Source organism: Arachis hypogaea, chromosome 16, assembly GCF_003086295.3.
Source record: "Arachis hypogaea cultivar Tifrunner chromosome 16, arahy.Tifrunner.gnm2.J5K5, whole genome shotgun sequence".
Lineage (NCBI taxonomy): Eukaryota > Viridiplantae > Streptophyta > Magnoliopsida > Fabales > Fabaceae > Arachis > Arachis hypogaea.
This window is the reverse complement of record NC_092051.1, coordinates 49,230,900-49,238,296: the sequence shown is the minus strand read 5'-3', so window position 1 is coordinate 49,238,296 and position 7,397 is coordinate 49,230,900. Positions and strand designations below refer to the sequence as shown.

Genomic DNA, 7,397 nt, shown 5'->3' with positions numbered 1-7,397 from the left:
TTCCAGGATCCTGTTTCTTCTGAGGCAATATCAGTTGATCCAGATCACTTAGTTCATTGGTGAACAAGGGAGGTTCATCTTCCCAAGTCTCAATACCAAATAATTTGGCATTCAGCTTCATGATTGCACCAAGGTACTTGGTAACTTGCTCTTCAGTAACATCCTCATTCTCTTCAGAAGATGAATACTCGTCAGAGCTCATGAAGGGCATAAGGAGGTTCAATGGAATCTCTATGGTCTCTAGATGAGTCTCAGATTCCTTTGGTTCCTCAAAGGGAAACTCCTTATTGATCACTGGACGTCCCAGGAGGTCTTCCTCACTGGGATTTACGTCCTCCCCTTCCTCTCCAGGTTCGGCCGTGTTGACTATGTCAATGGCCTTGCACTCTCCTTTTGGATTTTCTTCTGTATTGCTTGGGAGAGTACTAGGAGGGATTTCAGTGATCCTTTTACTCAGTTGGCCCACTTGTGCCTCCAAATTTCTAATGGAGGACCTTGTTTCATTCATGAAACTTATACTGGCCTTAGATAGATCAGAGACTAAGTTTGCTAAATTAGAGGTCTTTTGTTTAGAGTTCTCTGTCTGTTGCTGAGTGGATGATGGAAAAGGTTTATTATAGTTAAACCTGTTTCTTCCACCATTATTAAAGCCTTGTTGAGGCTTTTGTTGATCCTTCCATGAGAGAATTGGGTGATTTCTCCATGAGGGGTTATAGGTGTTTCCATAAGGTTCACCTATGTAATTCACCTCTGCTATTGCAGGGTTTTCAGGATCATAAGCTTCTTCTTCAGAAGATGCCTCTTGAGTACTGTTGGATGCAGCTTGCATTCCATTCAGACTCTGAGAAGTCATATTGACTTGCTGAGTCAATATTTTATTCTGAGCCAGTATGGCATTCAGAGTATCAATTTCAAGAACTCCCTTCTTCATAGGCGTCCCATTGCTCACAGGATTCCTCTCAGAAGTGTACATGAACTGGTTATTAGCAACCATGTCAATGAGTTCTTGAGCTTCTGCAGGCGTTTTCTTTAGGTGAATGGATCCACCTGTAGAAGTATCCAATGACATCTTAGCTAATTCAGACAGACCATCATAGAATATATCCAGGATGGTCCATTCTGAAAGTATGTCAGAAGGACAATTTTTGGTCAGTCCTTTGTATCTCTCCCAAGCTTCATAGAGGGATTCACCTTCTTTCTGTCTGAAGGTCTGAACATCCACTCTAAGCTTACTCAGCTTTTGAGGAGGAAAGAACTTGGCTAAGAAAGCCTTGACCAGCTTATCCCAAGAGTTCAGGCTATCCTTAGGTTGAGAGTCCAACCATATTCTAGCTCTGTCTCTCACAGCAAAAGGGAAAAGCATGAGCCTGTAGACTTTAGGATCTACTCCATTAGTCTTAACAATATCACATATCTGCAAGAATTTAGTTAAGAACTGAAAAGGATCTTCAGATGGAAGTCCATGAAACTTGCAGTTTTGCTGCATCAGAGAAACTAATTGAGGTTTCAGCTCAAAATTGTTTGCTCCAATGGCAGGAATGGAGATGCTTCTTCCATGTAAATTGGAATTAGGTGCAGTAAAGTCACCAAGCATCCTCCTTGCATTATTATTATTTTTGGCTGCCATCTCCTCTTCCTGTTCGAAAATTTCTGAAAGGTGCTTGCTGGATTGTTGTAATTTAGCTTCTCTTAGTTTCTTCTTCAGAGTCCTTTCAGGTTCTGGATCTGCTTCTACAAGAATATTCTTGTCCTTGCTCTTGCTCATATGAAAAAGAGGGACAGAAAAATAATAATAGGGATCTTTTTTACCACAATATAGTGGTCCCTGTGTGAGTAGAAGAATAAATAAATAGAATGAGATGAGAGAGAAAGAGAATTTTCGAAAATAATTTTTGAAAAAGAGTTAGTGATTTTCAAAAATAGTTTTTGAAAAAGGTTAGTAATTTTCGAGAATTAAAATAAAAAATTAAAATAATTAGTTAATTAAAAAGAAATTTTGAAAAAGAGGAAAGATATTTTCGAAAATTAGAGAGAGAGTTAGTTAGGTAGTTTTGAAAAAGATAAGAAACAAACAAAGGGTTAGTTAGTTAGTTGAAACAAATTTGAAAATCAATTTTGAAAAGATAAGAAAATAAGAAGTTAGAAAAGATATTTTAAAATCGAATTTTTGAAAAAAATATGATTTTGAAAAAGATAAGATAGAAAGATATTTTTGAAAAGATATGATTGAAATTAGTTTTGAAAAAGATTTGATTTTTAAAATCACAATTAATGACTTGATTCACAAGAAATCACAAAATATGATTCTAGAACTTAAAGTTTGAATCTTTCTTAACAAGTAAGTAACAAACTTGAAATTTTTGAATCAAAACATTAATTGATGATGTTATTTTCGAAAATTATGAGATAAAAGTAAGAAAAAGATTTTTGAAAAATATTTTTAAAATTTTCGAAAATAACTAAGAAAAATGAAAAAGATTTTGAAAAAGATAAGATTTTTAAATTGAAAATTTGATTTGACTCATAAAAACAACTAGATTTTAAAAAGTTTTGAAAAAGTCAACTCAAATTTTCGAAATTTATGAGTGAAAAAGGGAAAGATATTTTTTTGATTTTTGAATTTTTAATGATGAGAGAGAAAAACATGAAAAAGACTCAATGCATGAAAATTTTGGATCAAAACAATGAATGCATGCAAGAATACTATGAATGTCAAGATGAACACCAAGAACACTTTGAATGTCAAGATGAACATCAAGAACTTATTTTTGAAAAAATTTTAATGCAAAGAAAACATGCAAGACACCAAACTTAGAAATCTTTCATGTTTAGACTCTATGGATGCAAAAATGCATATGTAAAACAAGAAAAGATGCAAAACAAGAAAACATCAAGATCAAACAAGAAGACTTATCAAGAACAACTTGAAGATCATGAAGAACACCATGAATGCATGATTTTTTTCGAAAAATGCAAGATGAATATGCAATTGACACCAAACTTAAAATTTGACTCAAGACTCAAACAAGAAACACAAAATATTTTTGATTTTTATGATTTTATGAATTTTTTTGTATTTTTCTTTTAATTTTTTTTTCGAAAATCATTTTGAAAAAGAAAAATAAAAATAAGGATTCCAAAATTTTTAATATGAATTCCAGGAATCCTATGCTCTTTAGTCTAAAGCTCCAAACAAAGGGACATGAATGGCTTAATAGCCAGCCAAGCTTTAGTATGTAACTCAGACATGACACGCCTAACATGCCCTATCCAAAAGAATTAGACATGGCTTTACAGCCAGCCAGGCTTCAACATGCTTCATGAAACACTAGAATTCATTCTTAAAAATTCTGAAGAAAAATATATTTTTGAAAACATTTTTATTTTAAAATTTTTCGAAAACAAAGGACAAAATTTTTTTTAAAGAATTTTTTTTTTGAGAAATTTTTTTTGAAAAGAAAACAAAAAGAAAATTACCTAATCTGAGCAACAAGATGAACCGTCAGTTGTTCAAACTCGAACAATCCCCGGCAACGGCGCCAAAAACTTGGTGCACAAAATTGTGATCTCAGGTAACGGCACCAGAAACTCTGTACGCATGTCTTAATAAATTGTTTTTCATTCACAACTTCGATACAACTAACCAGCAAGTGCACTGGGTCGTCCAAGTAATAAACCTTACGTGAGTAAGGGTCGATCCCACGGAGATTGTTGGCTTGAAGCAAGCTATGGTCACCTTGTAAATCTCAGTCAGGCGGATATAAAATAGTTATGGAGTTTTCGAACATAAATAATAAATAGATAGAAAATAAGGATAGAAACACTTATGTATATCATTGGTGAGAATTTCAGATAAGTGCATAGAGATGCTTTCGTTCCTCTGAACCTCTGCTTTCCTGCTGTCTTCATCCAATCAGTCTTACTCCTTTCCATGGCTGGCTTTATGTAAGGACATCACCGTTGTCAATGGCTACTTTTAATCCTCTCTGGAAAATGGTCCGATGCGCTGTCATTGCATGGCTAATCGTCTGGAGGCATCACCCTTGCCAATGGCTGCATCCTATCCTCTCTGTGAAAATGGTCCGATGCGCTGTCACTGCATGGATAATCATCTGGAGGTTCTCGATCATACTGGAATAGGATTTACTATCCTTTTGCGTCTGTCACTACGCCCAGCACTCGCGAGTTTGAAGCTCGTCACAGTCATTCAATCCTTGAATCCTACTCGGAATACCAGAGACAAGGTTTAGACTTTCCGGATTCTCATGAATGCCGCCATCAATCTAGCTTATACCACGAAGATCCCAATATCTCGGACTCGGTCCCCTGTATTAGTAATCTAAGAGATACTCATTCAATCTGAGGTAGAACGGAAGTGGTTGTCGGGCACGCGTTCGTAGGGAATGATGATGATTGTCACATTCATCACATTCAGGTTGAAGTGCGAATGAATATCTTAGAAGCGGAATAAGTTGAATTGAATAGAAAAACAGTAATACTTTGCATTAATCTTTGAGGAACAGCAGAGCTCCACACCTTAATCTATGGAGTGTAGAAACTCTACCGTTAAAAATACATAAGTGAAAGGTGCAGGCCTGGCCGAATGGCCAGCCCCCATGATCTAAGAACTAGGCGTCCAAAGATGTTCAAAAGATGTTCAAAGATGTCTAATACAATAGTAAAAAGTCCTATTTATAATAAACTAGCTACTAGGGTTTACAGAAGTAAGTAATTGATGCATAAATCCACTTCTGGGGCCCACTTGGTGTGTGCTTGGGCTGAGCTTGAATGTTACACGTGCAGAGGTCATTCTTGGAGTTGAACGCCAGTTTGTAACATATTTCTAGCGTTCAACTCTGGCTTGTGACGTGTTTCTGGCGTTTAACTCCAGACAGCAGCATAGAACTGGCGTTCAATGCCCTTTTACATCGTCTAAACTCGGCCAAAGTATGGACTATTATATATTGCTGGAAAGCCCTGGATGTCTACTTTCCAACGCAATTGGAAACGTGCCATTTTGAGTTCTGTAGCTCCAGAAAATCTACTTTGAGTGCAGAGAGGTCAGAATCCAACAACATCAGCAGTCCTTCTTCAACCTCTGAATCTGATTTTTGCTCAAGTCCCTCAATTTCAGCCAGAAAATACCTGAAATCACAGAAAAACACACAAACTCATAGTAAAGTCCAGAAATGTGAATTTAACATAAAAACTAATGAAAACATCCCTAAAAGTAACTAGATCCTACTAAAAATATACTAAAAATAATGCCAAAAAGCGTATAAATTATCCGCTCATCACCCCCCTTGCAGTAAATCTATCTCCATTGGCTTCATCAAGGATCTCCACATGTTCTAAGGAGAGAACTCTGTTGATGGTAAAAACTTTAGGTATCTGAGATGGGATGGTGGGGAGATCGGGGGGAATAGCTAGGAAGTAAGCTGAGATTACTTTATCCCCTGAAGAGAAGTCCTCTGTAGGGATCTTCTTGTTCCTCCACCTCCTTGGTACCTTCTTCTTTGTTCCTTTTGATGTTGCCTTGCTCTTTGTGACCTCCTATTCCAAGGAGATTTTGTTGCTGGTCTCATATAACTCTGGTGGTTTAGGTTCCTCCTGATTTTCCTTGAGCTGTGTCAGCTTCTGAACGCCTTGTTCATCAACCAAGGGGATTCCCAGATGTGCTGGTTGTGCTTTAGTACTTGTTTCTTCCTTCAGTATCTCACTGTGATCTTTGCTTGATTCTTTGTTCTCTTGATCTGTTTCTTGTGAGGGTTTGAAAATATTGAAGGTGAGTTGTTCGTCATGAATCCTCAAAATTAGCTCCCCTTGCTCCACATCTATAAGTGCTCTGGCTGTAGCTAGGAATGGTCTTCCCAATATGATTGGGTGGAGGTGACTCTCTTCCATGTCCAATATGACAAAGTCTGTGGGCAGGATGTATTTTCCAACCTTCACCAGCACATTTTCAACCACTCTTACTGCTTGTTTTTGAGTTTTGTCAGCCAACCTGATAACTACATTTGTGGGTATTATCTCATTGATCTGCAGCCTCTTCATAAGGGATAAAGGCATTAAGTTGATGCTTGCTCCCAGATCGCAAAGTCCTTTATCAAACATTGTTTCTCCTATCGCACAGGGGATGTGAAAACTCCCGGGGTCCTTCCTTTTTGTCGGCAACTCTGGTTGAATGAGAGCACTGCACTCCTTATTCATCACTATTGTTTGTCCTCCTTTGAGTGAGCTTTTTCTAGTCAGCAGCTCCTTCATATACTTAATGTATGAGGGCATTTGTTGGAGGGCCTTAATGAATGGTATGTTTATATGGAGAGATGCAAATATGTCAAGAAACCTTGAGTATATTCTCTTCTCTATACCACCATTGAGTAATTGGGGAAAAGGTGCATAGAGTCTTATCAGCTCCTTCTGTAAATTTTGGGTGCTTGGTGCTCCTCTTCCTGTTTCTCTGCTGATGTATCTCCAGATTGTTCTAATGGTTTGTTCGGTTCGTCCTCGGTCTCCTTATCACTTATAGTGACCATCTTGCAATCTTCCCATCTTACTTTCTTTGCTTCACCTCTCGGGTTTTTCTCTGTGTCACTTGGGAAGCTATCTGTTGGTTTGGGAATCTGCTCGGAGAGGTATCCCACTTGATATTCCAGCCTCTTGATGGTGTCTCCCTGATTTTTGATATTGGCTCGCACATCCTCCTTGAACACCTTGTTATCTTGAATCTCCTTGCATATGCCTTTAAGTAGAGTCTCAATCTTTGAGAGTCTGTCATCAGATGATGGTGGGTTGGGATTGGATGGATGAGAAGGGTTATTTTGGTTTTGGTATGGATGTGGAGAGGTGTTGTTAGGGTGGTGTTGATATGATCTCTGTATGGAATGTTGGTGAGCTGCATGGTTGTTGGGGTTGTGACATCTCTGATCTTGGCCTTGATCTTGTTGATTTCCCCACCCAAAGTTTGGGTGATTCCTCCAACCAGGGTTGTAGGTCTTGGAGTATGGATCATGTGCTTGCCTGGGTGAGTTTCCAATGTAGTTGGCTTGTTCATGCTCACCTTCTGCCTCTGCATTCACCCATTCTTGGGTTGTTAATGAGGTGGTGATTGCTGCTACTTGGTTCCTCTCCATCTTCTTGGTGAGGTCAGCCAGCTACTTGGTAATAAGCTTGTTTTGGGCCAGCAGTGCATCCACATTATTTAGCTCCATCACTCCTCTAGTGTTGCCTCTTTCAGAAGCATAGAAGTAGTCATTCTCTGCTACAGTCTCAATGACATCTATGGCCTCTTCAATGGTCTTCTTTTTGTTTAGAGATCCCCTGGATGAGTGGTCTACTGCCTTCTTTGATTCATAGGAGAGGCCTTCATAGAAATGTGTAGCTGCACCCATTCATTG

General features: G+C 38.2%; 1 non-coding gene across 1 annotated transcript; it reads left to right on the top strand.

Moving 5' to 3' along the window:
- The first annotated feature begins 1,127 nt into the window (after positions 1-1,127).
- Positions 1,128-1,231, top strand: LOC112760362 (small nucleolar RNA R71). Its single transcript, XR_003180806.1, has one exon. It is a non-coding gene; the product is annotated as a small nucleolar RNA R71 (small nucleolar RNA).
- Positions 1,232-7,397: the final 6,166 nt, after the last annotated feature.